Below are 7,564 nucleotides of genomic sequence, written 5' to 3'. Positions count from 1 at the left end.
CTTATCTCGACGAAATGGGTGGAGTAGCTATCCCCATGCCAAAAATATTTACAATGTTCAGTAGCTTTTCCATGGCTTCCCTTGCATTACCGGGTATGAGTGGTTTTTGTTGCAGAAGTGATAGTCTTTTTAGGAATAATTACCAGCCAAAAATATCTTTTAATGCCCAAAATTGCCATCACTTTTGTAATGGCAATTGGAATGATATTAACTCCTATTTATTTATTATCTATGTCACGTCAAATGTTCTATGGATACAAGTTATTTACTACTCCAAACTCTTATGTTTTTGATTCTGGACCGCGTGAGTTATTTGTTTCCATCTCCATTTTTCTACCTGTAATAGGCATTGGTATGTACCCCGATTTTGTTCTTTCACTATCAGTTGACAAGGTCGAAGGTATTCTATCTAATTATTTTGATAGATAGTTTTATTAAATAAAAAAATAAAAAAACTCCTTTTTACGAGTTTATTGGCTAATGAAAAAAAAAGAAGTATTTTTATTCTCTTAAATTTAAAATAAAGTAAAAATAAAATATGAATTTCAATTTTGACCTAATATGCTTGGTCTTTGTGAGAACCGCGTGAATCACTATACTACTTGATTCACATGGTTCTCGCCGGTTGAGACAAGATTTTTTATATACACCGTATTGCATTCTGTTTGTATTCGTAATAACTTTTCTTTAATTTACCTAGAGGTTAACGTAAATGAACCATAACTATGTAACCCTATTCCTAATAGATTGACCCCAAAATAGCATATCCAAATTATAAGAAAGCCTAGAGTTGCCACAACTGCGGAATTTGCTCCTTGCAAATTTTTATTTGTTCGAGTATGCAAATAAATTGCGAATACGATCCAAGTAATAAAGGCCCAAGTTTCCTTTGGATCCCAACTCCAATATGATCCCCATGCTTCATTAGCCCATACTGCTCCTGAAAGAATACCTATGGTTAAAAAGACAAATCCTAGGCTAATCACACGATAACTCCAATAATCCAATTGTTTAAGAAAATGGGCCTTGTAATAATTCTTATCAGAAAAAAAAGAAGTTTTTTTCAAAATATTGTTTCTTTCATTCTTGTATTGGATTTCACCAAATGAAAATGATGCATTTAATTTTAATAAATTATTACTTTTAGAACTATAAAAAAAGATTTCTAAATGTAATGACTAGAAGTGCTACTGATAATAATGATCCACAAAGAAGAGCCGCATAGCTCAATATCATCATACTTACGTGCATTATTAACCATTCCGATTGTAGAGCAGGTACTAATATTGTGGGTTTGTGTATTTCATTTAAAAGACCCGAAGTAGCAAAGCCTTGGGTAAAAATAGTACTTGAGGCAGTTATTGTGGTTAAATCATTTTTTCTTATTTTGAAATAAGGGACTATATGAATAAGGGAGAAACTCCATGAAAGAAAAATTAATGATTCATATAAATCACTTAGGGGGAAATGGCCTGAATAAATCCAACGAGTGATTAATGATCCTGTTAGGCATAAAAAAGTAGCTATCATCCCCTTTTCTGATGAATCATATGGTTTTATTATTTCATTGCCCAATAAGGTTATCAAATGAAGTGTAATTACAATTGAAACAATAGAAAAAGAAATATGAGTTAATAGATGCTCTAAAGTTGAAAATATCATAAAAATGAAAAAGGGCGGGGGGGATCCCCTATATTAATTAAGAAAAAGAAATGGGAATTTTTTTTTATTATAGGATCTATTGGATATCTTTTAGAAGATGGCATGCCGCCACTCGGACTCGAACCGAGATGCTCTAGCACTGCTTCCTAAGAGCAGCGTGTCTACCGATTTCACCATAGCGGCTTGCTCGAACTCATAATAGCCTATTTATATTCAATCGTCGAGATCGAGATTGAACAAGTCAATTCAACCAAATCAGTTTTTTTAGTAAAGATTCAATTAGTAAATGATAAAAAAATGAGTTCAAAAGTCAATTTGAAGGTTCATTAGTTTCATTTTATTTAATTTTATTGACTTTTTTTGTCATTCTTTATGGTTTATCTAATTTCATAAATTGAAAAAAAAAAAAAAATTTTCAATGAATTGAAAATATGTCTATTTTAGATTACTCCAAATTGACACATTTTTTGTACAAAATAGTGCACAAATTAAGTTCTTTTTTTGATTGGACTGAAAATTGGAGATATCGATATATAGAAAACTCATTACATATCCATATCGTAAATAAATTAACATATAATAAATAAATTAAGAAATAAATAAATATAAATTAAGTAATAAATAAATTAAGAAGTCAGAAAGTTATTCAAAAATTTTTAACACGGAATGAATTAGTTTCAACACGTCATTAATTTGAACTAAAAATCTTATATCTGGCCTTCCCGAAAAACAGAAAAATTTTTCATTCTTGTAATTGTAAAGGTCGATGGGGAAAAGAAGACTCCCCACCACCAAAATTTGAGTGAAAATATACTAAAAAGAAAGAAAAAATTTTGTATTTTTTTCTTGATTCTTCTTTTTTCCGAAAACAGAAGAATTCTTTTCTAAAATGAAGGGTCTATTTCATATTGATTAGAATAGGGACTGCCAATTGTTCATTTTAGATTAACTTTGATATTAACAAATTACTGAGACTTTTTTTTTTTTTTTTTTTTTAGTCAAATCCATTCTGATTATTCCGATATTTTAGGACTTATATTTTAGGACTTATTTGTTTGTCGTACAAAAAAACTTTTTGAATTACCGGTAGAAAGAGATTTCCCTAATGACAAAGCTTTTAACGACGCCCCATATCCTTTCCTTTTCCAAATATTTTTACGAATACGCTTTTTTGATATCGAAGTACGTTTTTTTGGAACTGCCATTTAAAAGTTACTCGTTGTTATAGTTGGATGTGAAAGACATCTATTGTTCAAAACGAATTCTTTTTTCTTATTCATTATCTATATCTATTTTTTGTCTAAATAAGATTCTTTTCATAAAAAAGAAATTTAGATTTAGATATGTCAAAGATCGGTGAAAATTTTATAAAAAATGACTCAAAATAACAAAATTTGATTCCATACGCTATTAGTAAATCCAAACATTTTGGTTTGGAACTTTTAGTTCTCGTTGTTTATCTCTCAAAGTTATCTCTTTATAATCTACTAAATCAAACTTAATAAAATCAATAAAGAACCTAAAAGACCCTTATTTTACTCATTCTATACTTTATTTACATAGAATAAAATCCCTCAAAGGATTATAAACTTTTGACTGAAAAATTGAGTCTTTTTTTAGTCAAACTTGAGAAAACAATAAACCTTCAATTTGAAAATTTGAACGAGACTATTAATAAATCTGTTAAAGGATACGTGGTTTCATAAAAAAATATCTCAGTCATTTTTTATTCTTTATCGATCAAAAAAGTTCATTTTAGATCTATAATCTTCTAAACTTTACTAATAACTTTACTAATAAATTGTTTTGATTGAAAAGCAATCCCATAATGAATTAGTTAATGAGTTGGAATAAACTAACTAAAATCAAGGTTTTTTTTCATTAGACCGATGCTCTTAGTTAATCATATAATTCATATCAGGATAAAGTACTCTTTTTAGCTTAAATTTAGATCCTTGCTCTATTGTTATTTTACTATTATCAGTATTCGTTTTTATATGTCACTTGGGCATATAAGTTGACCAATTATAACTTCTTTTTTTTTTTTTTTGAACGATTTTAAAAAGACTCAGAATCAATACTAATATAAAATGATTCAATAAGTTAGTGCATATCTTGATTTTTTATTCACTTTTTTCGAAATAGGCAAGATCCGGTGAATCGGAAACAATTAATTAAGAATAAAAATTTTTTTTATGGAACAGACATATCAATATGCGTGGATAATACCTTTTCTTCCACTTCCAGTTCCTATGTTAATAGGGCTAGGACTTCTTCTTTTCCCGACGGCAACAAAGAGTCTTCGTCGTATGTGGGCTTTTCAGAGTGTTTTATTGTTAAGTATAGTCATGATTTTTTCTATCAATCTGTCTATTCAGCAAATAAATAGCAGTTCTGTCTATCAATATGTATGGTCTTGGATTATCAATAATGATTTTTCTTTAGAATTCGGATACTTGATCGATCCACTTACTTCTATTATGTCAATATTAATCACTACTGTTGGAATTATGGTTCTTATTTATAGTGATAATTATATGTCTCATGATCACGGATACTTGAGATTTTTTGCTTATATGAGTTTTTTCAGTACTTCCATGTTGGGATTAGTTACTAGTTCAAATTTGATACAAATTTATATTTTTTGGGAATTGGTTGGAATGTGTTCGTATCTATTAATAGGATTTTGGTTCACACGACCTGTTGCAGCAAAGGCTTGTCAAAAAGCATTTGTAACTAATCGTGTTGGTGATTTTGGTTTATTATTAGGCATTTTAGGGTTTTATTGGATAACGGGGAGTTTCGAATTTCGTGATTTATTCCAAATATTCAATAACTTGATTTCTAATAATGAAGTCAATTTTGTGTTTGTTACTTTGTGCGCTGTTCTATTATTTGCCGGTGCGATTGCTAAATCTGCGCAATTTCCCCTTCATGTATGGTTACCTGATGCAATGGAAGGGCCGACTCCTATTTCGGCCCTTATACATGCTGCTACGATGGTAGCTGCGGGAATTTTTCTTGTAGCTCGACTTATGCCTCTTTTCATAGTCATACCCCACATAATGAATTTTATCTCTTTGATAGGGATAATAACAGTTTTTTTCGGAGCTACTTTAGCTCTTGCTCAAAAAGACATTAAGAGGGGTTTAGCCTATTCCACAATGTCTCAATTGGGTTATATGATGTTAGCTTTAGGTATGGGGTCTTATCGCAGTGCTTTATTTCATTTGATTACTCATGCTTACTCCAAAGCATTATTGTTTTTAGGATCGGGATCCGTTATTCACTCAATGGAAACTCTTGTTGGATATTGTCCAAAAAAAAGTCAGAATATGGTGCTTATGGGAGGTTTAACAAAACATGTACCAATTACTCAAAATTCTTTTTTATTAGGTACACTTTCTCTTTGTGGTATTCCACCCCTTGCTTGTTTTTGGTCCAAAGATGAAATTCTTAATGATAGTTGGTTGTATTCACCTATTTTTGCAATAATAGCTTGGTCCACGGCGGGATTAACCGCATTTTATATGTGTCGGATCTATTTACTTACTTTTGAAGGGCATTTAAACGTTCATTTTCAAAATTACAGTGGAAAAAGGAATACTCCCTTGGATTCAATATCTCTATGGGGTAAAGAAGGTTCAAAAATAAGTAACAAAAAATTTCGTTTGGTAAAATTATTAAAAATGAAGAAGAGTGGACGTCCTTCTTTTTTTTCAAATAAAGCATATAAAATGGATGAAAGTGTAAGAAATCTGATCCAACCCTTTCTTTCTATTTCAAATTTTGGCAATACCAAGACTTCTTTTTATCTTTATGAATCGGATAATACGATGTTATTACCAATACTTATATTAATTCTATTTACTTTGTTTGTTGGATTCTTAGGAATTCCTTTCAATCAAGATGTGGATATATTATCCAAATGGTTAACCCCGTCTATAAATCTTTTACATAAAAATTCAAACAATTCAATAGATTGGTATGAATTTTGTAAAGATGCAGTTTTTTCAGTCAGTATAGCCTCTTTCGGAATATTTATAGCATTCTTTTTATATAAACCTGTTTATTCATCTTTTCAAAATTTGGACTTAATTAATTCATTTGTTAAAATGGGTCCTAAGAGAATTTTTTCTGACAAAATCAAAAATGCTATATATGATTGGTCATATAATCGGGGTTACATAGATGCTTTTTATGGAACATTCTTGACTGCAGGGATGAGAAAATTGGCCGAATTCACTCATTTTTTTGATAGACGAATAATTGATGGAATTCCAAACGGAGTTGGTTTTATGAGTTTCTTTGTAGCAGAGGTTATTAAATCGGTAGGGGGTGGACGCATTTCTTCTTATTTGTTCTTTTATTTTTCTTATGTATCAATCTTTTTATTAATTTATTACTTTTTGAATCTTTAAGTATTCTTTAAAATTTAATTAAAATTGAAGTATTCTTTAAGTCGTTAATTCAGTCTTTAAGTCGTTAATTCAGTCTTGACCTTGACCAATTATCCAAGACCAATTATCCAACCAACAAAACTACTTGTTAAAAATAAAATCTTGCTGTTGCATCGAAACATAAAAATGTTGACTAATCTCGCTAACATTGAACTTGGTAAAATGAAATGATTCAATAATTGAAAAATGAGATTATTCAGGAATACACATTGAATGCTGAGATTACGCATTGAATTTCTGGTAGTAGATCCATAATAAAAGAAGTTTTTGTGATTATTGCAGAAGAAATGAAACAAAAGATACGGTAGAGCTAGGACAGTTATTGTATGAGGTCTACCCAGTGCTAGATGCAGAGGCGCATAATAGATCGATATGAACATTATGAGCTGTCCCGTAATAAAACCAGTTGTTGCTGATACCCTCTTCTCGGCTCCTTCTTCTCCTTCTTCCATAACGTGAGCTCGGAGAAGAAAGAGATAATGAAACTGGTGAGCAGGCGAATATGGCTAAGGTAGAAAATGAAGATTGTGAGAAGATGACTGGAGAGGAGAAAGCTACTGGTAAGGAGAAAGCTTTCATGGCAGATAACGATGGTCAACCCTCCGAGGTAAGTTCTAAACCTGTTTGTACAAAATGTGAGAATTTGTCTGAGCAACTTGCTACCATAACTGATCAGTATGTTCGTTTAGATGCTGAATTTAAAACACTTAAAGAAGATCATCATTTTACTAAGGCAAGAGAAAACAGTTACAAAGTTAAAATAAAAGCATGTGAAAAAGATGTCAAAAGCTTAAAAACTAAACTTGCTGAAAAAATTGATGTAATTGACCTAAGTTATGAGGTTTTAAAAGAAAAGACTAAACTTATTGCTGAACGAGAAAAGCAGATTGCTGACCACCAGGTGAAAGTGGTGGAACTGAACCGAAAACTCGAGCAGTTCCGAAATTCCTCAGCTATTCTAGATCACCTCGTTAGTGATCAAGGTACCTCTGCAAAGAGGGGAGGAATTGGTTATCACGAGGTGCCACCACCTTATAACCACAACTACACTTTCAACCCTAGTATTCAGAAATCTGTGGATTTTGAAGTTCCTCAGACAGTTCCAATCAAGGTTACATGTAAAGAACCAACTGTTAGTAATGGCGAAACGAGTTCGCCTGTTTCTAGTGTAAATATTTCTGTCACGAGTCCAGTCTCATCGGATTCGGATAAGTTGTCCGAATCAGGTAAGACGAAAGAGAATGTAGTGTTACCCACTGGTGGAGATAAAAATAAATCTTCTAAAAAGAGTACTCCACTCAACCTGTATGTCCCACCTTATGTGAGACGAACGGCTGGTAACACTGCCTCTACATCCAAACCAACATTTGAAAAGAAAATGGAGAGTAGGTGTTGCTTTAGATGTAATAAATTAGGACATCTTGTTGCAGATTGCCCTCTGA

Source organism: Bidens hawaiensis, unplaced genomic scaffold (assembly GCF_021521415.1).
Source record: "Bidens hawaiensis isolate Kalapana, Puna unplaced genomic scaffold, B.hawaiensis_p1.1 tig00028517_1, whole genome shotgun sequence".
Taxonomy (NCBI): Eukaryota; Viridiplantae; Streptophyta; class Magnoliopsida; order Asterales; family Asteraceae; genus Bidens; species Bidens hawaiensis.
Note: the sequence above shows the minus strand (reverse complement) of the source record.